The 25,977-nt window shown below is 38.0% G+C and overlaps 1 long non-coding RNA gene across 2 annotated transcripts in view; it reads left to right on the top strand.

The window, feature by feature from the left end:
• LOC120471814 (uncharacterized) overlaps nt 1-25,977 on the top strand; it is a 39,838-nt gene that overhangs the window by 5,791 nt on the left and 8,070 nt on the right. The window contains exon 3 of one of the 2 annotated variants that reach the window (XR_016168162.1): nt 321-794. The exons of the other annotated variant lie outside the window; for it this stretch is intronic. This is a non-coding gene — a long non-coding RNA (uncharacterized LOC120471814). Of the gene's footprint in view, nt 1-320; nt 795-25,977 lie in introns of those variants that run through there. 2 annotated transcript variants of the gene reach the window in all.

Here is a 25,977-nt window from a genome sequence, read left to right as displayed (position 1 = left end):
ACATTCTACTACTGAGTATATGTGACTGTCAACTAACTCTAATTAGAGTATTAGTAGACTGTTAGGTTGGGGTTTGGGTTAGTAGAATAAGTTTTTATTACAACTGAATATCAGCATAGATAAAAAGGGCTTCAAATATTGTATAAAGGATTGCTTTGGAATAAAGACACATGACTCGTGTCTTTTCCAGTCAAATTATGAATATTTAAGTTCTCAGCAGTAGACATTGATCCAGATCAGGTGCAAAAAGGTTGGGTGTAGTTAGCATCGCCATTTAACAAGACTGTCCCGTGGACCTGACTCCTAATATCTGTCAACAGTTCTCCTGCTATGTTACCACCTGACACAGACCGATGATGAACAATGTGGCTGCCTATTCCACTGCCAGCTAGACAAGACCCATCTCTCCCGCCAGCTGTAAGCCTGTGTGAGGTGATATCTCACATGCAGAGCTATGATGAACATGGAGACATTACGAGTGTTATTTCATTTTAGACGGCAGTGCTTGTTTTTTAGATGAGAGTGAATTCACTCAGTAAGTCAGATGTCATTTTGGATTTTACTGAGTCCTTTCAAGAGACAATGGAGTACCAATTTTAATATATACCTCACTGTAACTTTGTCATACTTAGATCTGTTTATCTATGTCAAGAAATGTTGCATTCAGGTTGCTTTAAGGCTGCCTTGGGCCTGCATTCATGTACAGACACTACTGAAGTAAACTGCACCTGTTTAGATCATGTAATATTGGATTATGTGACTGACTTTTCATGATACAAGAAAACTGGGGAGCAAGGACATTCATAACTGACTTGTAGTGTGCTTGCTATTGCTTTTGCCTAGAGTTATGGATTTGTTCCAAACCTTTAACCCTATAAATATTAGTCTTCGCTGTATCTCATTCTGCACTGTTTGTGCTCTACAGAGGTGTTTTATCAAGTGATCAGATTCATTATTTTCATCTAGTGGAAGATAGTGATGGGCAAAAGAAATCCCATAGACACTGAAAAAAACATCTCTACTTTTCTAACAATGACATTTTGGATGAGTCTCTAAAAGAGTCTCAAAACCACGTAAATATCCTCTCAACACCCCAGCGCAGTCTCATCCCAAGACGTCATATAACTGACGTCTTTTGACCATACGTCAACCTCCGCCTTTTTAGGGTACTCTTAAACGTCGGTTAGATGACGTTATAGGATCCTAACCCTACCCCAGACCTAAACCTACGCCGTCACCTAACTGACGTTAAAGGTAAAGCATCAGTTGTATGACGGCCCGGGATCGTCATGCAACCGACGTTTAAGGGTACCCTAAAAAGGCAGATGTTGACGTATGGTCAAAAGACGTCCCAAGACGTCAGTTATATGACTTCTTGGGATGTGACTGTGTTACAACACCCAGACACACTAGTAATCATAGCAATGCCCTGTAAACCTGGCAAATTATTTATTACTTCCTTGAACTCAAATGATTATATTGAAGCCTAAACGTTGTAATGCAATCACTACCAGCCCGTTCTCATCCCAAGGTGTCATCTAACTGGCGCTTTTGACCATACGTCAACATCCAACGGACATGACACCCTTTAGCGTTTAGCAATATGAGATGCGGCTCCTAGTGGTCTAAGCCTAACCCTACCCCAGACCTAAACCTATCCGCGTCATCAAAGGTTGACGCCATGTGCGTTGGATTTAGATGCATGGTCAAAAGTGACAGTTAGGCCCTAGGATGAGAATGCGTTGTCACTACACATAGTAAATAATCATGATGCTAGTAAGAGTTTTCTCTCTAATGGTGGAGTTGAGAGCACTTCATCCAGATTGTGAGTGGATATAACATTATCCCTGTCATAACGGTGCCATTGACATTGCAATAGTGTAGATAGCCCCACAATAGAGCCTGTATAATTAACCTTCAGAACAATTCAAGTTCACAGTTTGTATTATGGATCTTTGAAGCACATAAAGGGAGAAAATAAGAGCTCTACAACAATGGTCCATTCAATACTCTGCTTAAAAAAACACTCTTTGTTTTATATCTGTGTCCGACGTGGTTTAATTTCATAGAGAAAATGAGACTGGGCAGTGGGGCATCATGTGAAGGTGGAAGCAAATATCTAAAGCACACTGTAATGTGAAGTCAGTGTGCGTCCGTTGGTTGGTCTAATGGAGTGTTGAGATTGGTACAGAGGAGGTCAGATCCTTCGCCGTCATGGTTTTAATTATCATTTTTACGCTGACGACATACATCAACTCTGTCCACTACAACTAACAAAATATGATTGTGTGCATGAAATAAAAGATTGGCTTTATTCAAACTTTTTAAAACTTAAAGGGGTCATGAACTGGCTTTTTAAATTGTATTATATTGTCTGAGGTCAACTTATGACGTTCGCTTGGTTTTTGCATTCAAAAACATCAAAATGAATAAGTAATAGGCTATTTTGTACTCAAGTCTTGATACCTAAAAAACACTCGTTTTTAAGGGGCGTTTCGTACTTAAGACTTGGAAGTAAACGCACACTGCTGTGAGTGGATAACAGTTTTGCATATTATAATGAGTTTCAACTCACCCATCGATGCACTTGGGGGAAATTGTTTTGAAAACGTCCAATGTTGTAAAATGGCAACCGGAATGATTCGCCCATACATGTTCGACCCAGAGTTTGTGTGTTGTCGGTTTGTCATCCCGAGGTAGGGATCTATGTTATTTAGCTCTGCGTGTAATGCACGAAGCGGTGGGCGGGGCTAAACCGGCCGTGTTGAAGTAGGCGTTGATCTTCTTCTGCGGGGGTGGTGTTTTATCCTCTTTGTCGTCATTGTTCCCCACTTTGAAAAATGAGTCTGCTGCCAGAATACCCATACCAAGCATTCTGCGCACCCCAAATCACCCCAATTTTGCATGATCTTCTCTGGCTTCCTGTGGCTTACAGTATTAAATTAAAAATTCTCCTTCTCACTTTTATAGGAGTAGTTCACTTTTAAAAAAACTTTTGCTGATAATTTACTCACCTCAATGTCATCCAAGATGTCTTTCAAGATGTCCATGTCTTTATTTCTTCAGGCGAAAAGAAATTAAGGTTTTTGATGAAAACATTCCAGGATTTTCTCCATATAATGGACTTCATTGGGAACCAAACGGTTCAAGGTCCAAATGAGAGTTTCAGTGAAGCTTCAAATGGCTTTAAACGACACTAGATGATGAATAAGGGTCTTAGAACCCTTCGAGTCATGACTCGAAAAAAGATTTGTTCATTTTGATGAACGAGTTTGAACAGGAGAGTCACAAACGGTCATCAGCAAGGCAAATTTTTTTATTTATTTTTGAAATGGCCGATGGTTTCATTAGATAAGACCCTTATTCATCGTCTGGCGTCGTTTAAAGCCCTTTGAAGCTGCACTGGAACTCTCATTTGGACCTTGAACCATTTGGAAACGGTCATTTGGTGTGGCATATAAAATATTTGTACTTTCTCACATTCAGGGCTTTCATGATTTCCAAAGGTTTGAATTTCAATAGTTCTAAACAAGTGCTGCAGTGATGACGTATTTTTGTAGGCCTACCCGTAGACTGACGGCAGAAGGTCTAGACTCTATAAACAGCATTGGACGTGGACCACACAAAAGGCCATCTGACTGATATGTAAAGTGGCCAATTCTGAGTTGAATGGTTTGTTCAACATCATGTATAGTGGTGTGAAAATGTAAAGTTGATGTCCTTACAAACAGGCCGACGTGCATTTATTCAAGAACCTTGTGCAAATTTACTGCAACAATGACACATCAGTCTCCAAAAAGACCAGCTTGAAACCGGTGTAAACTTTGTTCTGAGAATTTCAAATTATCTAAAACCTCTTCAATGAGGTGGTTTGGCCCAGGCGTACAAACATGGTCTTTGGTCTCGGTCTCGACTCGGACTCGACCCTTTATGGTCTCGGTCTCGACTCGGACTCGAGCGAGCTGGTCTCGACTATAACACTGCTGCTCGCACACCATACCCATACTGGTAGCCACTGTACCCCTTATAAGCGGTTATTAGATGATGCTATTCATCATTTTGTATTTAAATCATCATTAAATACATCATTTTGGCTCCCGGTCTCTTTTCTCTGAAGACTCAAATGAACACACTTCTTCAGCCTGGTGTCTTCCGTCGTCTCTCCATTTATTAAAATCAGTCAAGTCACGTCTTACCTGTCTAAAGTTGAGACAGGTAAGACAAATGCGAGAAGATTTGTTGGCTTTATTGTTGAGATCTAATCCTAAACAGAGAACTTGTTCTTATACATTCACATTTTCTGCCGGCAAAGGTCGTTAACACTCATTTTTCATACTTTTTTCAGAGTGCATGCAGTTCAGTTCTGTTAACAACTATGAGTCACTCAACATGCGTCACTTGCTGCATTGCTCTGATTGGTTGTAGGTCTATCCAATTGATTTTTTTTTCCTAGTTCGATTAAGACACGCCTCATAATCAAAGCCCTATATGGAGCAGAATCAGACTCGCGTTCTGAGGATATGAGCATGACGAAGTCAGGCTAACTTACCCTGATTTCCTCGACAAAATGCCAAAAGGGTTTTTCCATTGGATTTAACCAAAAAACAATGAAAAAAACATTGACTCCAGGACGATGGAACCAAACGTGCAAAAATACTAATCCATTTCTGGCTTTTGGCCTACAAAAATACATCATCCCTGCAGCACTCTATAGAATCACAATGAAGACAGAAATATGCTCTTATTTAATAATATCAGGTTGATAAATATTGCTTTACATGTGGTTTGGACTGTTATGAATCTGGTCTGTGTCGTGCAGATTTCATTCCTCCAAATCTTTTCTCTACTGTCTCTGTACTAAATAACAGTACAGTGCCAAAAAAATGAAAGGCCAGTTGTTTGAGTGTCTCTAGTGGTAGCAGCAGACGGGGTTCTGAGACCGTCTGATTTGGATGGCGAAGTGGGAGGCTTCAAAGGTGGCAGGAGTGCTAGTGGACCCACTCATCCAAGCAGGATTCCTGTCAGCTCTTTAATTACTACTCACTATTTCTTTCACTTACATCTTTTTTTTCTGTATAGAACTCAAATAAGCATACCACGAATTTAATGAGATGAAGGTTATCAAAATGGGCGAGTGAGCTACATTGGCTGATTATTGAAAGGACGATTTGCCACCTAATGAACCCTGGAGCCCTTACAGAAAGAGCAGTGGAAGGGTGGGGTGCTATTTGATGTTCCAGACCCTCAAATAAAACACAACAGCACAGTGAAATGAGAGAGAATGAGTGAGGACATGGCTCTTTTATCACACATGCTTTCTGTGACTATAGAGGGTCTGGCTCTCACAGGAGGAGGAAAAAAGTGATTTGTTTTTGTTTTACAACTGAAATAGTCATAGCCATTAGTAATTTATTGTGAACTGAGGGTTATTAACATTTAAAGAACAGCTGGGAACAAGGGGCAGATCATTCAAATGCAGGGACGCAGCTTTGGTTTTAACAAAGGGATATTTTTTAGTCAGTCAATTTATTCCTCATTTAAAAAGTTTATTTTTTATGTATAAATACATGAATAAAGTTTTTCAAAAAAATGCAATGCACACCGTGAGGTGAAAACTCCAGACTCGCTGCGGGAAGGCAGCATGGGGAAACCCAGACTACCAGACTCCTTTAATATCCTAAAAAATACATAGAGCCACGTGCCATGTTGATATCACATGACCAGTTGTATACTATTTTATGTGTGAAATGAATTAATCATGGTTAACTGTGAATAGAGGATTTTGGTAATATGGTTCATTAGTATTTACTAACATAAACTAACTATGAGCAATACATTTGTTTCAATACTTATTCATCTTTGTTAATAATATTTGTTGAACTGTTATTTGTTCCTGTTAGTTCACAGTGAATTAACTAATGTTAACAAATAGCCTACAACATTTGATTTTAATAACGGTCACATTTAGTTTTGGTCCACGTTTCATGTCTTGTCATGTGATTCCCTGTCCCTCATGTGATCCTGCCATGTGTTCTGTGTTGTCATTGGTTGATTGCCTTGATTATGTTCACAGGCGTCCCTCTGCCATTTAGCCTGTATTTAAGCACTTGTGTTTGTCTTGTTCCTAGTTACATTTATACATTTCTCCATTTATCTTACAATTGTATTTGTAAAGCGACTTACAATTGCTATATATGTCAGAGGTCACACGCCTCTAGACTAGAGCAACTAGGGTTTAAGTGTCTTGCTGAGGGACACATTGGTGTCTCGCAGTGGATTCAATCCCGGGTCTCTCACACCAAAGGCTTGTGTCTTATCCACTGCACCATTACCACCCCACACCAAGTCTAAGTTTAAGGTCTAGGTCTAAGGTCTTAGACTAGGTCTAAGGTCTAAGGTCTGGGTCTAAGGTCTTAGTCTAAGGTCTAAGTCTAAGGTCTAGGTCTAAGTCTAAGGTCTAAGTCTAAAGGCCATTGCACACTGAGTACGAAATTTTCGTATGCGTTTTTTCGTGTTCGTCAGGCTAAAAATTCGTCACGCACAGAAACCTTGCACACTGAGTCCGATGCGTATTTATCAAACCTTTGCGGGAAAAAACGCAAAAATACAAAATAGATTCGTCAAGCAGTGAGGATGATTTTTTTGTCCTCTCTCTTATCCACAAGTTTCCGAGGGGCGCTCCTGTAAAAAATAAAGTGGGTGAAACTTCCGGTGACGCGGCGGAAGTAGCATTCCAATGGTATTTTGTGCGTTAGTTAGCGAAGAGGCTAGCTGTTTTTCGGAGAATTATTTTACTATTTAAAGACGCAAATCTTTATGAGAGATGTTGTTACGGAGCTCAGGGACAACATGTGCTGTTCGCGGTTGTATGTATAACCGGACTAAACTAGTTCAGTGGCTTAAACGTTATTGTTTTGAACATAAGCTGAAAACGAAATCAGAGTGATCCTGCCAGAGCCCGTCTCTGATCCTGCCAACGACTGTAGTTTCCATCACCTCCCAAAAGACGACGAATCTTCCTGTGTACATTTGTTTAAATTCTTAATATTCTATAAACTCTATCAGCATGTGTTTGGCTGTTCTCTACTGATGTTGCACCTAAACTCAGGATCAAAGCCTGTTGACAGAATACCAAATGTGCCAGTTAATGTATTCAAGTAGCACATTCATTTATAATTTTGAATGAACTCCATAGCACAATGACTAAGTGTGTATTTTTATTTTAATTGTTTGTCAGCTCACACAACTGTCTGTCACCATGCCTTGATGAGTATTGATTATTAATAATGTTATTATAATACTCCCAATCAACTACTGCGGAGGGTAAAGGTACTGTTATTTCACCCTTTTGAATTTCGTTGAGGTTGTGTTGATGTGTTCCCACATCGTTAGCTAGTTTGGATCGCTATGACTTGAATGACTGTCAACTGTTGAATGAACGAGTGTCAAGCATGTCAAATCGCGCTTTGTTTACTTCCTACCGGAAGTCGCGCCCACTTTTGACGCAAGGCCTCATGGGGCGTAGGAAACTTGTGGATTGAAAAGAGAAGAAAGAGAAAATATTACGTCCATACAATCCTGAAATTGCACCAAGAGGAAGCACCTCCTTATCAAGGAGTTGCGAATTTATCCCGAGCAATTCAAAATTTACCTCAGAATGTCAGTGGAACAGTTTGATGCTTTGCTTGCGATTCTGGAGCCACATTTTAAAAACAAGACCACCAATTTCCGTGAACCAATCGATTCTGAACAGAGACTGTCAGTATGTCTAAGGTATGGACACACACGCACACATGCACGGCCCAGTGGAAGCGCTGGGCAGACAGAACAGCTGAATAGGCTACAGGTTATATATTGCACCCAAATAATACATTAGTTATCGAATTGGCTGGTCGATCACACATTAATCGATCCGAAATTTCAATCTGATTGAAAGGTGAGGTTATTCCTTTCATAATCCAATCGAGAGTAGAGAACATAAACTCTTGTTCGAACTGAAAACTGAAACTGAATGCATTGCGCATCCATAGACGGTAACGAGCTCCCCCCGGCCCTGAAATGTCGAAAATCCTCTCAAAATGCTGGCTGTGGATGCGAAAAATGCAGAAAATCGAACCCGATCCGAATTTTTTTATGACTGACGAAAGCTTTGGAGGCGGTGTGTAAGCGTGATAACGTGAGGTCGAATTTTTTTTTTAAACGTGTTTTAAATTTCGGATGCGAATTTCGGACTCTGTGTGCAATGGCCTTAAGTCTAAGGTCTAAGTCTAAGGTCTAGGTCTAAAATCTAAGGTCAAGGACTAAGTCTAAGGTCTAGGTCTAAAATCTAAGGTCTAGGACTAAGTCTAAGGTCTAGGTCTAAAATCTACGTCTAAGGTCTAGATCTAAGTCTAAGGTCTAATGTCTAATATCTAATGTCTAAGTCTATGGTCTAAAGTCTAGGTCTAAGTCTAAGGTCTAAGGTCTAATATCTAAGGTCTAAGTCTAAGGTCCAAGGTCTAAGGTCCAAGGTCTAAGGTCCAAGGTCTAAGTCCAAGGTCTAAGTCCAAGGTCTAAGTCCAAGGTCTAAGTCCAAGGTCTAAGTCCAAGGTCTAAGTCCAAGGTCTAAGTCTCTCCCATGTCAACCCAAGTCTTTGATTATTTTGAGTTTGTTCATGTTTGTATATTTAACTGCACTCGGATTCTGCAAACTTGCTTCCAGTGGACTCCTTTTTACAATAACGTAGTAGTAAATGTTAAAAGCAATATTAATTAAGATTAATAAATGCTGAAAAAGTATTGTTCAATATTATTCAATGTTAACTAAGGTAGTTAACTAATGTTAACTATTGAAACTTATTGTAAAGTGTTACAAACGATTTAATGGCATCTATAACATGGATGCAGTATACCATTCCGTTTATTTGCTAATATTGTGAATTTGTGTGCCTTAGCTTATTAGCAGAGGTGTAAAGAGTATCTTATAACCATTAAAGTACAGATACCTTACAGTGTACCTTTTAAATAGAGTGAAAAGTTCCAAGTCACCAATTCCAATATCACTTGAGAAAGTCTTTAAGATCGCAAAATTGCAAAAAATCAAGGTCAACAGCCTCTTAAACATATTCAAGCACTCAAGTCTCAGCTCAAGTGCTCAAAAAGGGAATAAGCCAATATTCCTTCATCCTTCAAAAAGGTCTCTTTAGTATAACAGATAAATCAAATAATGTTAAATAAAATGAAATAGTCAAAGCCTACTTGCACTGGTCATGCTGGATTTGGCTCTATGTCCCATCTTATATAGCTATAAAACATCAGTGATTCAGCAACTATTCTAATGAACTCGCATTCATGTAAAGTAGCCTTGTTGAAAAGTTTGGGTGAGTAAGGGCAAAACGCACAAGATATAGTTCCTTCAATGGTATGTAAATGGCAATATCTCTTCTATTGTAGCAGAAATAAACTTCTGCAGAAAAAGTTAGGTGCCGTGCGAAATGTAACGAGTAATTGGGTGCTTTTCAATACTCAAATTGATGCTTCAGCGTTTCCTCGCTCCTCTATTCACCAGCCTGTGATCTGGAAACCGATCAAATTCAGCCGTCTTGAAGGATATCTCAATTCTCCAACTGCACCTTGAGGAACAAGGAGTGTGGAAGCTTCCTGAAGAGTCATGAGCAAAGATACGCTGTTGTGTCCTTCCCTCGCATCCTAAGGGGGTGGGGCTAAGAAGCGAGTATAGATTAGAGTAAAGGGGGTGGAGCTAAGAAGCGAGTAAAGAAAATGCCCTATACTCCATTTACTGTTCCCTACATTACTCCACTATCACTAATATAGTCCACTTGAATGAGTGAATGAAAATGAGTGAATTCGGACACTGTGTGTGCTGTCGCTTTTGCATTGTTTGTGTTTGCTGTTTAATAATCATTTGAACGTAGCAAACTGGCACCATATATTTATCTTTTGTCATGATTCCTAACTCTGTTATCAAAACTATACATTTTGCTCAGTAGAAATGTTTCCTTAAAGTTGTAGTAAATTTGTGCCTTTATCATTTGTATTAGGCCCTGGGTGGTAATATTGTATTAGGCCCTGGCTCGTGGGTGAAAGCGTAAAAATATTTAATCGGATGTGCCTTTCGTTTACACGGCGACAGCGTTTTTGAGGCTTAAAAACGCAAAAAAGTGAAACCACCCTCCAGAGTGGAAATCTTAAAAACGCACCACCGCCGCATTTCCGTGTAAACGGTAAAAACGCAAAAGTAGCAGACAGTGAAGGTTGTACGCAGGCGCGCGGACTTGGTGTTGTTGTAGTATGCACTCCTAGCTGCCTGAAGTGCATACTAAATTGAATTTCACACACTTTTGCGTCACCATTTGCACGCGGATTTCCCACACAAAACGCTCGTCTAAACGCAGAATAAAAAGTCATGACGCAACGCCACTTTTGCGTTTTCTCTTCAGAATCGTTTCCGTGTAAACATAGCCTTAGATTTTTATCTTTCTATTTAGAATTCATTTATTTTTATTTCAGTTTTAGTCATTTTAGTACTTCACCTCAAACTTATTTCACATAGTTGACAAGGTAACATTTTTAATTTCATTTTTACATTTGATTTATAAAATGTGTCTTATACACAAACATTTAAATAAATCATTTGCAATGCACTTATTGTGTACATACCATGTTTTTTTTCACATGTATACACACAGGTATTTTTTTTTAAAAATACCTGCCTGTTATTACATCTATAATTACACTGTTGACTCATTCCTTACATCCCATACCACCAAACATCCTCTAACCTTACCCTTATCACCTCAATAGCAGCAAAAGTGTTTTGCAATACAACAAGAACACGATAAGTACATTGTGCCTAACAATTCTTTGTACATGGTAGTTAAAGACACCTAATATAAAGTGGGACCACGTTTAACATTGTCAATTGTAATTTTCAGTCAATGTATAGTATGGAATATATTATCAGTGTTTTGATACTGAAGCACAAAAGGCCATAAAATTAGCAATGCTTGCTCACAGCGCTGAAAAGGTAATCTTTAATAAATACAAAATGAATCCCAATTTTCTCTGTATCAAACACAAGAGGGAATAATAGTGTTCTCAAAAGCCTTTAGAAGATAAATTTGATTGTATAATTGAACTCCAAGCCTGCTGAACAAGGTATTAAGAGAGATGTGCGCAAAGTATGCAAGACAGCGCAGCAGGTGGCGCGACAAAAGATGTGTCAAAGTACATGGCAGCCAAGATCTGCTCTTCATCTCGTTTCATAAAACAACTGACAAATGAAGAAAGCACAACGCTACTGTGTGTTTGTTTGGTTTTTTGATACCGTAGAGATTAACAGCAGAACAAGATTAAGCATCCGATTCAGATCGGATTCTCGGATTGCGAGGGGCAGAACAACAGGGATTAAACCACAATCACTCGAGACAACGTTCACTCGGTACTGACATATAGAAAAAATCTTGGCCCAAACGTAAAAAGCACACACACAAGTCACGTCCAGCACATAATCAAACGATTCCATGCTGGAAACCAATTTATTGGGTGAATGATTCTTAACGTACCATTTTTATTTATTTTTTTGCCAAGTACAGGAAATGGTTTCTCTCTTGGGGGTCGTGTCACTGTGATTTTCAGAACGAAGTAAAAAGCTTGGCACTGAGAGGTGTGATTTTTGTTGTTTGGGTCGCCTTTTTTCCCACCAAAAGAATTTTGTATCCAGCTATGAGAAAACACGTGGAGTATTACACTCTAAGTGTGGCAGAAAATGCCCTTACAGTCGGATATTCACCCTGGCGGTTAGTCCTCCCAAAGACTGTGCCTGTTTAATATAATAATGTTGTAAAAAAAAAAAAAAAACTTCAACACCATGCTTCATTTGAGAGCTGATGGCATTGACTTTCAATGTGGAGCACTCCCCTATGTTCATGCTGGATTTGATCGATGCATAATGTGTGCCCTCAGGGACTGACTTATCTGCTCGTGTGGCATTGAAGCTGATGGGCTGTGGCTGACTTCACATCACACATAATGGCAGCTCACCCCCGTCATTCAATCTGTTTATGTCTGGTGCTCCCAATCTCATGAGCCGATCGCAGATCAGAAGAGTTCCTTATACAGTAGGTTACATGCACTGTAAATGAAATTACCATAAAAGACTGTAATAATGCTATCACTCTAATGCTAATAATGCTATAATGCTAGAAGAAAAGGTTCTATTTAAAACATTAAAGAGTTCTGTCAGGTACTTCATATAGAGAGCCATTCAGAGTTCCCGACATGGGATAATTTCATGGATTTAGTTTTAATAAATTAATTACTGTCAAATTAACAGTTTACGAAATTAAAAATACTAAGTAATAAAAATACACTCTTAGAAGAAAAGGTTCTATATAGAACCTTAAAAGGTTATATCAGTGCTACGTATTTGGAACCCCTAAAAGGTTCTATACACTCTTTAAAAAGGGGTTCCTCTGGGTTCTATATAGAACCCTGGGGTTCCATACTTGGCCAATAGAACCTTTTACCAAAAAAAAATGGTTCTATATGGAACCATTTTGGAGTTCCATATATGAAGCGGGGGATGGAACCATTTCTGGTTCTAAATAGAACCATTTTTTTCTTAGAGTGTACTAAGTAATGTCATACCAGTGTTGTAGTACTCGAGACTCGGACTCGTCTCGGACTCGGCCTCGAGACCATATTTTAATGGTCTTGGTCTTGTCATGGACTCGTGTCCATTTGGACTCGGAATTGACTCGTACTGGAACATTTTTTTTTTTTTAGGACTCGGAATTATTCCCGAGTCCACTCGAGTTAAATTCAAAAATATTTTTCATGATTATTAATGTATGTTAAATTGTAATAAATGTTAAATTGTGACAAATTGTAATAAAATTACTTTTAACACCACCTACTATGTGGTCTTTTTACCCTAAACTGATCATATTTTTTAAACTCTAAGTAAATTCAGTAAAAAAAAAAAAAAAAAAAGGATTTCTCTAAGTAAATAAAAGTAAATTAGGTAATCAACCCTCACTGGTCTCGGACTCGACCGTCTCTGGTCTCGGACTCGACTCGGACTCGACTCTCTATGGACTCTGTCTTGACTCGGACTCGACTCTCTCTGGTCTCGGTGTCGACTCGGACTCGAGTGAGGTGGTCTTGACTACAACACTGATGTCATAATTTAGAGTGAAAAGCCATTCCCATTGACACTCCCAAAGCCCCCAGAGTGTTCTTTTCAGCATACGCTTCATTCTTCTTCCTCCAGACATATAGCTGATCCATGGATGATCCATACCTGGGCCAAAAAGTTCCAGTTTTGTTTCATCGCTCCACAGAACACAATCCCACAACTTCTGTCGCTTATTTATAGGATTTTCAGAAAATTGGAACAGACTTTTCTTGTGCTTTTGGGTCAGTAGTGGTGTACATCTTGGTGTTCTGGGTCGTTTTTCAGACATTTAGACACAAATTTTTGCGCATATGCGTTTTTTCATAGTCACTCTGTGTCTGTGAATTGTCAAAACACCTGTACCGATATACTTGGTATACTAGGTACTGACAGCCTGGTCTCATTGTTCATACGTAGGTATTTTACGTTTTTGCAAAGATAGAAAACGTATTTTTTAGTACGTTTGGATAGATGCGGAAACGTATAATATAGACGTATGTTACATTTAAACATTATTACGTTTATACAGCTACAAAACGTTAACTATTTACGTATATTCTATATCATAAAGATATCTGTATAATTTCCCTTTTACCATTTTATAGATAAATGTAAGATCCCGTAACCCTAATCCCAAACCTAAACATACACATTTTATACATAATATAAAAAAGGATAAAACGTAATGGACAGATGTGTTGGGAAATGGCAGTTTTATTAACAATATATCATTAAAATACTCCTACTCCTACCCCTAAACCTACCCATAACAATTCCTTAAAACTACGTAACAAACTACAATTATGAAGAAAAACATAACTAACAGACAAGTATAATCACAATAATTTATTTATTGCGAAAAAACGATATCAAAAGCCGTTCACGTGATGAAGCGTTGCAGTCGCGGTCCTCTCTGGCAGTATTGTAATAGTTTTGTATGAAGTACAGAGCAGAAATTAAATTAATAATCAATGAAAATGTAAATCCGCCTTAGGTTCGCGCTTCTCCATTTCAAATGAACTAAATCAACCGTCACCGAGTCCTTCATGTCGCAATCTGTGACGAAGCAGGGAAGAGCCAATGAGCGTTTGATATCACTGCCGTAAAACACGACGTATCGCTTCTCAAGGGCGCAATTTTTGAATTTGAATTCATCACCAGTGCAGGATTTGACATGTACGGTCGCTGCTGAGAATGGAGACGAAGATCAGGACCGATCACGACTGGATAAAAGGCTGAATTAGGAGTTGTTTCTTGCAAACAACTATGGATTCTAAAGATTTGGATTACATCAAACTAATAAAATTGATGTCTTTTGTGAACTTTTGTTGTGTTTTATGGGAGAAAACGCTTTGTGTCTCAAGGTAAATAAACTATATTACAAAATGGTTAACGAGTAACGTTAAAGAATGTATTTTTAAGGTTTTATAGTGTATTGTTTAACACCATGCAGGCGAAACGAGCAAAATGTTAATATTTATGAGTATTATATCAATAAATGCGACTGAAAACTTCATTAATAAGACAGTGGAATGCAATAGTCAAAACATAATGCTACGATATTAAAGGGTTAGTTCACCCAAAAATGAAAATTAAGTCATTGGTTATTAATTACTCACCCCCATGCTGTACCAACCCCGTAAGACCTTCGTTCATCTTCGGAACACAAATGAAGATATTTTTTATTAAATTTGAGAGCTGTAAGTGGCCTGAAACGAGACTTCAATACGATTTCCATGACGCATGCGCGAGAACTGAACTGAAGTAGTTGAAGGAGATCGCAATTCTCGCGCATGCGTCGTGGAAATCGTATTGAAGTCTCGTTTCAGGCCAACAAGGAAGAAAAGGAATAGTCGAATAAAGTCGTTATTTTTGTTTGTTTTTTCGCACAAAAAGTATTCTCGTCACTTGATAAACTTATAGTTGAGCCACTGTAGTCACATGGAATATTTAAACATTTTCTTCATTGACTTTATGGGCCGAAAAGAGTCATTCCCTTAGGAGCCTATGTGGTAGTTATACAGCTCTCAAATTTAATAAAAAGTATCTTCATTTGTGTTCCGAAGATGAACAAAGGTCTTACGGGGTTGGTACAGCATGGGGGTGAGTAATTAATGACTTAATTTTCATTTTTGGGTGAACTAACCCTTTAATATGCATAAACTGTGATGCGTACAAATGTGTACGTTGGTGGATTTGTTCATACGTAAATAAATTACGTTTTTGTGCTGTCAATACATAAATATTTTACGTTTTGGTACTATAAATATGTATTATATGTTTCTGCGCATATAAAGCGTAATTATATATACGTATGATAGAACGACACTTTACGTACAAATACATACCTATTCTCATGAGATCACGTTGGTACTGATGTGAAAAACGCAAAAAAAAAAACTTTTTTATTATGGACGAAAGTTTCGGAGGCAGTGTGCGAACATGATTGACATACCGTGACGTTGTATTCATTTTTTAACATGCGAATATTTCAGCCGAAAATTTCGGACTCGGTGTGCAAGGACCTTAACTGGAACCTCAGTGCCTGTTGCCAGTGCCTGTTGCCTTTCTGGAGGTCTTTTGAAAGTCACTCGAGGGATTATCTGAACCTGCCTTCTCAGAAATCTAGTTTCAGCCATTGATAGCTTCTTAATTCTGCCATGTCCTGGTAGTGTAATCTCTGTTCCTTTAACCTTAAACTTGCGAACTACTGTATGCTTCCAACAGTCTTTCTAGGAACATTTAGTGCCTTGCCTTCTGTGAAGGGTAATGAAATATTCTCTTAACGTTCTGGACCATTCTTTTGGCTTTGGCATATTTTTAACATGCAGTCAAATAAGACACTCAACATACTTAGCCAGTTCAGATATTTAATGTGTTCTAGCTCAAGCACACCTGATGCAACTAATGAAGCCCTTGATTAGTTGCATCAGGTGAACTTGAGACGTGTTTTGCAGATTCGTGCTGTTTTAAGGGATACTAATCAGGGGGTTAAATCATTTTGAGACTGCAGTCATTCAAAAAATCCTGATGATGGTCTTTTGACTGAAAGTTTGGCTATTAAATTTGCTTAAGATTCAAGTGTGCGGACAGTATTTATTTTTTTAGTTTTCTAGTCTTGTCTGTCTGGCACCTTGTTTATCTTGAGTGCGGTAAAACTCCTTCAAGAGACTGCACTCATTAAAAGTGGCATTTTCAGTTGAATTTGAGGAAACCACTTGAAACTTTTGTTGTGTTGAGCTATTTCAATTACTATTGATTGATTTGTTCATAGCAAACAGCTGAAAGTCTGTACATTTATCCAACAAAGCTGTTTGTAATGGGGGTTGAATTATTTTGATTACAATTGTATACTGTAGAATTCATAAACCCTTGTTATTGTGGTTATTAGCGACACCGGTGGCCATTAAGTGAACTGCACCCACCAGCTCACACTCAAGCACAAGTAACGCACAAACACTGAATGTGATTTAATGCTCCGATATAGTCATAGGAAAGTTATTTTTAGTTCTTTGCTTAGGGGGCGTTTATACGAGTAATACAACACTATTTTTCAAGAAGTCAGTTTAGAAGTCTTCAAAGTCAGTTTTCTATACATGCACTAACATTTAATCATGGATGGATGCACTTTTTTTGGACTTCAAATTTTCTCCAGCCATTCCACTCCCATTATAAAGCTTGGAGAAGCCAGGACATTTATTATTATAACTCAGTTATATTGTATTCATCAGGAAGAAGTATATCACACACACCTAGGATGACTTCAGGGTGAGAAAATCATGGGCTAATTTTCATTTTTGGGTGAACGAACCATTTACATTTATTCATTTAGCTGACTCTTTTATCCAAAGCGACTTACAATTGACTTACAAATTTATTGGGTATTTTCACTCCTTAATATACATGTTTTCACTACTTTTGTTTTTTAATTCATATGAAGACATTTTGAATGATAATAACTAAAGTTAATTTCATCTACACCCTAAATTAAGCTTAGTGATTTTTATTTTATTATTATTATTATTATTATTATTATTATTGTAGAACTCAGTGTGAGTTCTCTTTTGAGGTGGTGCTGCCCTCAAATTTGAGTCTGGAGCCCTGTGAACTTAAGATAAAACAGCATATCATAATATCTGTATGTTAAGTCTATTTATTACTAAATAATTTGTCAATAATACAGTTATTTTGGGGAATATTTTAATAACTTCATTGCAAGCTGATTTAAGGTTTGCCCCTAAATTTTCTGCTTCTGATCCTAAAATTTTCAGTCAGGGGCAACAGCGCTCCTAGTAAAAAAAGTTAGTCTGGAACACTGAAGTAGTACTTTTGACAATAAAACAAAAATATATTAAACGGTGTGGCTTATTTTGTTTACATTTTAAGTGTTTTTATGATAAAAAATACAATACCCCACCCTTGGTATCACTATGGTATTTGGTCTGGGGGCCCAGCAAGATGGTTTGTAACCAGGGCCCAAAAAATTGGTGCTATGCCCCTGACTATAGACGAATCCGGCGAAACTACCGGAAGTAAGCGGGGCGCCATTACTGAGCTGTTGCTGGGTAGCGTTGCGCCATTGCCTCCTATTGTTTTAGTTGCAACTTGCGTCCACTGGAATAAACAGCCCGCGATTTACGACTGTCACTAACGTTACAACGTTACCCCTTGTGTAATGTCGAGTGGGTAAACAGTTTCCGTTATAAATTGTTTCAATGGTGGCAGTAAAATTTAAATTTTGAAGAGAAAACATTGTGAATACCCCGGGTCGACTGCCCCTGTCTGGTGCCGTACGGTTTACAGATTTCCTGGGCGAGTACAAGACGTGGACATTCGCGTATAATAACAATTATTTAATGACATGAGTAAAAAAAAATATAATAAATATGGGATATAGTGATCAGCAAAATCTCCTCTCTTGCTATTTTTTCTATTCAATTAACATGCTATGGTCATTAAATGGCTTTCCTGAGCTAAATGTAAAGTTATGTGACATAATTGTTTTCCTGCTGTTATATTGACCTCTTTCCATGGTTTAAAAAGACTAATTGGTCGATATTATGTATACTTTCTAGCTGTAACGTTACCTTACCCTTGCCTGTTGCAATGTGAAAATGAGATAAATAATGGACAAATGAAAAACATGAATTTGTTTATTTGATTTCATTCATTTATTTATTTATTGTTGCCAAATGGACAGATCTTTTTATAGTTTCCTCGTTAGCAAACGTTAGCCTAGCTAGCTTGCCAAGCTATTTTCATAAATAACGTTAATCTGTAAGATCGTTTGTACCTTCATCTGTGACTGGAGGCCACTGCAGTCACAGATCAAACCAACAAGTCATTCTGCCTGGCTGTAGCTGTCATCGAGGGTGAGTTCGCGTTATCACCGAGGTTTGTTTACATACCGGTGCATATGTCTATATGCCTGTGTAACAGCTCAGTAATGGCGTCGCCACAAGATGGCAGCCTACACAGAACGCTCGTCGGATTCGTCTATAGACCATTTCACAAGATGTAACACTGGTCCAGAAGCACTTCCTGTTTCAGTTTTTTAACACTACATAAAAGCTGGGATAAAATACAACCAACAGAACATTTAAAACTGAATCAAAAAGTTAAACAAACATCTTTAAGATGTTTTCTTTACATGTGAAATAAAGAAAACAGTTACAAACTGAAACAGGAAGTGCTTCTGGACCAGTGTTGTTTACATCTTGTGAAATGGTCTATAATCACAAAATAAATGTGCACTTGTTTCTTCAACAAGACCACAAAAAGAGCAAGTTTCATTAATATCGTGATTCGTGATATTTTTAGATGGCGGATTATGTCCGGATCATACTTTATGCTTTCAAGCTATTTAGTACCTGCTCTTTTAGTGCTCTTTGAGTACTTACAGTAAGTATCTACTTAGTGAGTATGCGGTTTCGAACTAAGCCTCTATAGGTATTGCTATGAGAGACTATAGTTTAAACTTAATGCCTTTTCTTTGCATGAAACATTGACATTGCAGTACAGAAAGGCTCTTTCTGCATTACCCTGAACATTGTATATTGCATTTGTTTCATGTCACCTGGTTGGTATATTAACTTGTCAATTAATTTAAAAAAAAAATTATTATTATTGTAGATTTAGGTTATGAACCTTAATATTACCACCATATTTTTAAGTTCTGCAAACCTGACTTTGTTTTTACTCATATTTTTTTTTATGGCCAGCAATTGTACAATGAATGATAATGATGAGTCAAATGTAATTCAAAGCAAGCCGTTTTCCAAGCGTGATTCCTCAGATGTGCAGCCTGAGACACATGTAGCTGCTCACTAAATCTTTTTGCGCATATACCCAAGCTACGTCTCCTTCCAACCACACAGCAGTTGTTTCGCGTATTTCCATCACAGCATGTAAAATCTGTCCTGATTACACTGTCCACGGGCTGAGTGAACATCTGCAGGAATGGTCCCCGAGTGAATGAGGTTGTGAGATACAGAAGGGCTTTCACTCTGCTTGCTGAGTGCACTCCGACAAGATTGCTGTCAAATCCTAGGGATGGGACAAGAGTTACTGAGTGTCACATGACAGTAATGGGAAGGCGGGGTGCGGAATATAGGGGTGAAGGGGCGTGTCGGTACATACTAAACAGGGGGAAAAAAGACAACAATGACTGTAGTAATGATGTGATATCAGCTCTTGGTGTTGTCTTTTTCAGATTACATACACTTGAATGTTCCTCTGATACCACCCTACTTCAAACATGCATTTTTGTAATATAATGCAGGTTTTATGATCTGACGGGATCATAAATATATTTTTATATACATTATTTTTTATACATTTTTTTTTTCAATTTCATTTGTAAGAGTGTGTTTAAATTGTATTATTTAACTAGGTCTATCAATCAACTGATTATGATAAATGTGTGTGTGTGTGTGAGAGAGAGAGAGAGAGAATAAGGTTTTGACTTGAAATCCAGGGCTTGCTACAACAAATTAAGAGCAACATGAAATATAAAAATAATAATAATTAAAAAAAAAACTGTAGCCTTTAAACCAACACTGATATTCTTCAGCTTTATAATTGGACAGCAAACATCTTTGAGATACAATGCTATTACATGTACATTTCATAAATTAATGATCTAAAAAGGGAATATTGTGCTTCAATGAAGGCAAGGAAATGAGTTTACATTCTCAATGTGTGATCCATGAGTTTGTTTGAACTTTAAATATTTCTTATTCATTTTATATCAGTGTTTCTTTGTATGAAATGTTTCAAAAATCCAAAACAGTTTTTAGTTTATAAATAATTTTGTGTAACTGTATCCATTCTCGTCTATTCTCTGCATGTGGAGTCTGGTGTGATTATTCCGCAGGAACCGAGTGCTCTCTTGTGGTATAAACAGAAACTGACCCTGCTCAGCATGCAACAGAGTTTGTGGCAGCCCTTTGTCATAATGGAAAGATAATGTTTTGTGAAGAAATCAAGGGGAGACATCAGATGAATATATTTACTTCAAGGCAACATTCAAAAGACTTAAGGAGGTGAGAACAAATGCACGGAGACTATAAAAAAAAAACAATCTCTCTATGTGCCAATCAAGTGCTTTTTCTCATCGTGTTCAATCCTAGAGCTGCCCATTCTCTGCCCTGTATCAAGAGACCTGCATTTCTTCTCTCTCTTCTCTAAGCTGACACAGCACCATTCGCAATTTGAGCAATAATCAAGTGTTTTTGTGTTCTCGGTGGTACTTCTCTGCACGAAGCCATCTCATCCTGGTACGGCTTAACAAGAGTATTCTCTCTCAGCGTTATCTGTCCTTTTCTCATTACCTGCTTCTGTTTTTCTACATTGCCTTTTCAGTAATCTCAGCCTATCTGCGTATCATGTGTCATTGCTATCACACAATCTTCTTTCCACATTCTCACTATTTTACCTCTCTTTAGCGGCCAATTTCACCCACGTTTCAATCTCTCTCTCTCTCTCATACGCGCCTGCTAATCTAATTTTCATCTCCAGTCATTAACACGCCACTCTACAGTCTTTCTAGCCTCTGCACATTCTCATTTATCTCTCTCCATTTTATTGTTTTCCTCCATCCAGCGCCACCTTTGCTTTCCGTCATGGCGCAGTGAGTTTAGCAGGTAAATCAGCCGTCACCGTTGAGTGGGGCCTGGCGATTGCCCATGAGTGCTTTCTGTGAAATGATTCCCGCCCCTGACCTGGAGGACTGCTGTTTCTCCTGTGGGGGGTGTTGTATAAATTACACGTGTGAACTAAGGACAAACTGCGCGCCACCATAAACAAATCATTAAATACTTTAGCGATTTAAATATTTTAGAACCCTGCTGCTGGGGAAACTATGATTGTCATCTGTAAAACATAGCTTAGATGCTATCATTTAGCATGGAACAGTAATATGGTACCTAATTCTGACATGATAGAATTGTTGTTAATATTAATACTGTAGGTTTAACATATCATGGTAACACTTTACAATAAGGTTTATTAGTTAACATTAACTAAGAATGAACAATACTTCTATAGGCTAGCATTTGTTAATATTTGTTAATGTTAATTTCACACATTTACTAATACTTTATTAAAATCTTGTTAACATTAGTTAATGCACTGTGAACTAACATGAACAAACAATGAACAGCTGGATTTGTATTAACAAGGATTAACAAAAACAGTAACAAATGTATTGCTCATGGTTAGTTCATGTTAGTTAATACATTAACTAATGTTTAATAAATGAACCTTATTGTAAAGTGTTACCCATATCATGTATAGTATGTTTACTTAAAATGTACCCGTGACCCACCTAACCACATTTAACCTAGCTGCCGATCGCTTTATGTGAGAAGATAAACAATGTGAATTTATATGAGTTTGGGTTTTTATTCACATATGAACATTCATCAACGCACGTAGTTGTGGTAAATGGAAACATGATCACTTGTTGTGCGAGAATCGGTGAGCTTCATTCTTGTGTTACGCAGCATGTTTGAGCTTCTGCAAGAATCAATGAGGTTTGTTCGGTCGGGCTTCTGTTAAAGGGGTCATGAACTGGCTTTTTAATTTTTTAATATTGTTGTCTGAGGTCAACTTATGACGTTCGCTTGGTTTTTACATTCAAAAACATCTAAATGAATATGTAATAGGCTATTTTCTACCCTAGTTTTGAGACTTGCTCGCATTGAAGACTTGGAAGTAAACGCAGCCTACTGCTGTGGATAACAGTTTTGCATATTATAATGAGTTTCAACTCACAGGTCAGTGCACGTGGCGGGAATTGTTTTGAAAACTTCCAATGTTGTAAAATGGCAACCGGAATGATTCGCCCATACATGTTCGACCCTTACTTGCGTGTGTTGCAGCATTCCAGTCAGATCCAATATAGAAGGCAAAGCAATTTCTGTTGAGACATTCAGATGGTAGAGTCAGAATTTGGCGTAAACAGAATGAGATCATGGATCCATCATGCCTTGTTACCACTGTGCAGTCTGGTGGTGGAGGTGTAATGGTGTGGGGGATGTTTTCTTGGCACACTTTAGGCCCCTTAGTGCCAATTGGGCATCGTTTAATGCCACGGCCTACCTGAGCATTGTTTCTGACCATGTCCATCCCTTTATGGCCATCCTGTGATGGCTACTTCCAGCAGGATAATGCACCATGTCATTTCAAATTGGTTTCTTGAACATGACAATGAGTTCAATGTACTAAAATGGCCCTCATAGTCACCAGATCTCAACCCAATAGAGCATCTTTGGGATGTGGTGGAACGGGAGCTTCGTGCCCTGTATGTGCATCCCACAAATCTCCATCAACTGCAAGATGCTATCCTATCAATATGGGCCAACATTTCTAAAGAATGCTTTCAGCACCTTGTTGAATCAATGCCACGTAGAATTAAGGCAGTTCTGAAGGTGAAAGGGGGTCAAACACAGTATTAGTATGGTGTTCCTAATAATCCAAGTGTATTTTTGGGTGAACTAACAGACCCCCACCTCAAACTGTCTTGTGTACTTATTACTCTTGACGCTCATTTTTGCTACCGTACGTTTTTAATGATTAAAAACAGAGAGATGTGACTCTATAGTCAAATAAGACCATCTGGCACATGTGTATATAAAGACAGGTCCTGGGTGAACAGCACTTAAGGTTTTGTTTACACAGCATATAAATCTGATTTCCTTATCATATCCAATATTTAGGACTGACTATCTGTGAAAGTGATGAAATCAGACCCATTTGTACAGACAGTACAGTCAATACTTATTGTATCTACTTTGGTTGCTACTAGCGATGGTGTAATTTTCAGCAGGATGTCGAGGACTTTCTCATGCAGCCACTGAGAGTAGCTGTCAGTGTGGAAAAAGAAGACAGATAACTGGAAATTTTGCCTCTTCTCATGTCAGTCATGACATCTCGCTGTTCAAACCACAGTGCTGAACTCGCTCTGACATTTAGAATACAATTCACCAAAAATTATATTTTAATATTATTGTAACAATATTGTTTTATTATGATATTTGTATTCAGTTACACTGCAGAATTGGTGTCGTTATATGTATTTACAATAATTGTTAGGTGTAATGTACTTCATGTTGTATTGCAAAACACTTGAGGTGCTACTGAGGTGGGATGTTTGGTATGGTCAGATTTAAGGATGGGTTAGATGGTATGTTCAAAAGTGTAATGCAGATTTTTATATATATATTATATATATATACTGTATATATATATAATTATGATGTAAAACCATGTACACAATAAGTGCATTGTACCAAATTATAAATTTAATTAATGAATTCATGTTAAAGTTGGTAAAGACACTTAATATAAAGTGGGACCTTTTATTCTACACTGAAAAAAATAATATGCTTTATCTACTCAATAAAATTGTGTCAACATATTACAAGCAATATTATTAATTAAATTGTACAAATTAGAATTAATTAGAATGTTAATTTGATTAACTATTACTCAATTCTAATTTGTTCAATTTAATAAATAATATTGCTTAATCTGTTGCCACAATTTTACTGATCAGATAAAGCATATTCATTTTTACAGTGTATTTCATATATTTTTTTAATCTTAGTTTTCATACTTAATAATTTGCTTATTTTTTCAGTGTGGTTTATGGTCGTTTTATTGACTTTTGTATTATTAACTGGTTATGTTCCATTTTATTGACTTTTATTTGGCATTCTGTCATTCTTTTAGTTCCTGTTTCCCTGCTCATTTTAGTTTTGAGCTGAGTGTGAAATTGCCTCCTCTACCCTTAATTACATTTTGAGGAGACAGCCATATGTAGTGGTGTCCGAGTCCATGCACCCCAATAACAAGTGTCCATCAGATGCTATAGAATACCCATAATGCACTGTGAGGGTCTTACCTAATGAAATCCCTCATCTGACCAGAAGATGGCGCCCGCAGTTGAATCATCCAAACTGCTGGTCCAATGTGGGTACAATGTAATATCACACAAGGTATCAATATCAAACAGCCCTTCTGGCACACTCAGTGCCCAAATTCAATCACTCGTTTTCGTTCACTCCTTCAAATAGACTGGTGATTTTACGACTCGGCACGGTTCGCTTTCCTTTGGCTCGGTTTGCTTTTCCACTGCAGTTCAGTATCGCTTCAAAGTGGGTGGGATTATAGACTTATCGTTATAGAATTAGACAAAATCTAAATGATGAGAGAATGGCCTCAGATTCCGATCAAGATGTCAGATGTTTGTAAAATGCTGTATCTGCTAAACTCACTGTCACAGTGGTTGTTCTGTGGTTGCTGACTGCCTCAAGTCAAAAGAGCTTCTTTGAAATGGCTCAATGTAAGTCTATAGGATATTTTGGCCATTTTATCACAAGGAAGACAAATCCATCCACCAATTGCTTAGAAAAGCACACCTCCTCCTCGCCAAGCTGTAGGATTTGAGGTATCATTCATGTCTATAGTACAAACGGTGCAGGATGAGTTTCGTGTCAAAGTTTAATACTTTGGTAAAATCTGTAACACAATAAAGGTGTGATGATGGATTTTGATTCACTTTTCCTGGGAGGATGATGAGGTTGAAATAAGCTGTGAGTCACAGAAAGTCTTTGAGGCCCTGTTTACACCTGGTATTAAGATGCGTTTTGTTCGATCGTATATCACAAGTAGACGAGGGAGACACATTTCCGTTTTTTTGACACAACAGTTTTTTTGTCCACTTTTAACCACTTCTGTGGGGACGGTCTACACTGTAAAAAAAAAAAATGTGTTCAATTTACGGTAAAATACCGGCAGCTGTGGTTGCCAGAAATTTACTGTATAAAATATGGTAGAAAGAATTTACGGTAATACAGCCCATTCTCACCCCCAAGGCGTCACCTAACTGACGCCTTGGGAAGCATTTGGACATGCTTCAATATCTGACGCTTTAGGCGCCCGTTAGCGTCAGTTAGATGACGCCCTAGGATCGCGTGTACCCTACCCCCACCCCAGACCTAAACCTAACCGCGTCCTCTAACTGACGCTTTCCTTTAGCGTCAGTTAGATGACGCCGTAGGATCGCGTCATGTAAGTGACGCTAAAGGGCGCCTAAAACGTCAAATATTGAAGCATGGTCAAAGGTGACGCCTTGGGGTGAGAATGTGTTGGCTTAACTTAAAATTTATGGAAATAAACCATATTTAATTATCTGATATACTGTTACATTATCAACCATTTAAAGTGTAAATATATGTTTTATACCGTTGTAATAAACTGACATCCATCAATCACAGCAGTAATAAGAGTCACAT

Source organism: Pimephales promelas, chromosome 4 (assembly GCF_988280905.1).
Source record: "Pimephales promelas chromosome 4, fPimPro1.hap1.1, whole genome shotgun sequence".
In the NCBI taxonomy this organism is placed as follows: Eukaryota; Metazoa; Chordata; class Actinopteri; order Cypriniformes; family Leuciscidae; genus Pimephales; species Pimephales promelas.
Note: the sequence above shows the minus strand (reverse complement) of the source record. Positions and strands in the feature narration are given on the sequence as shown.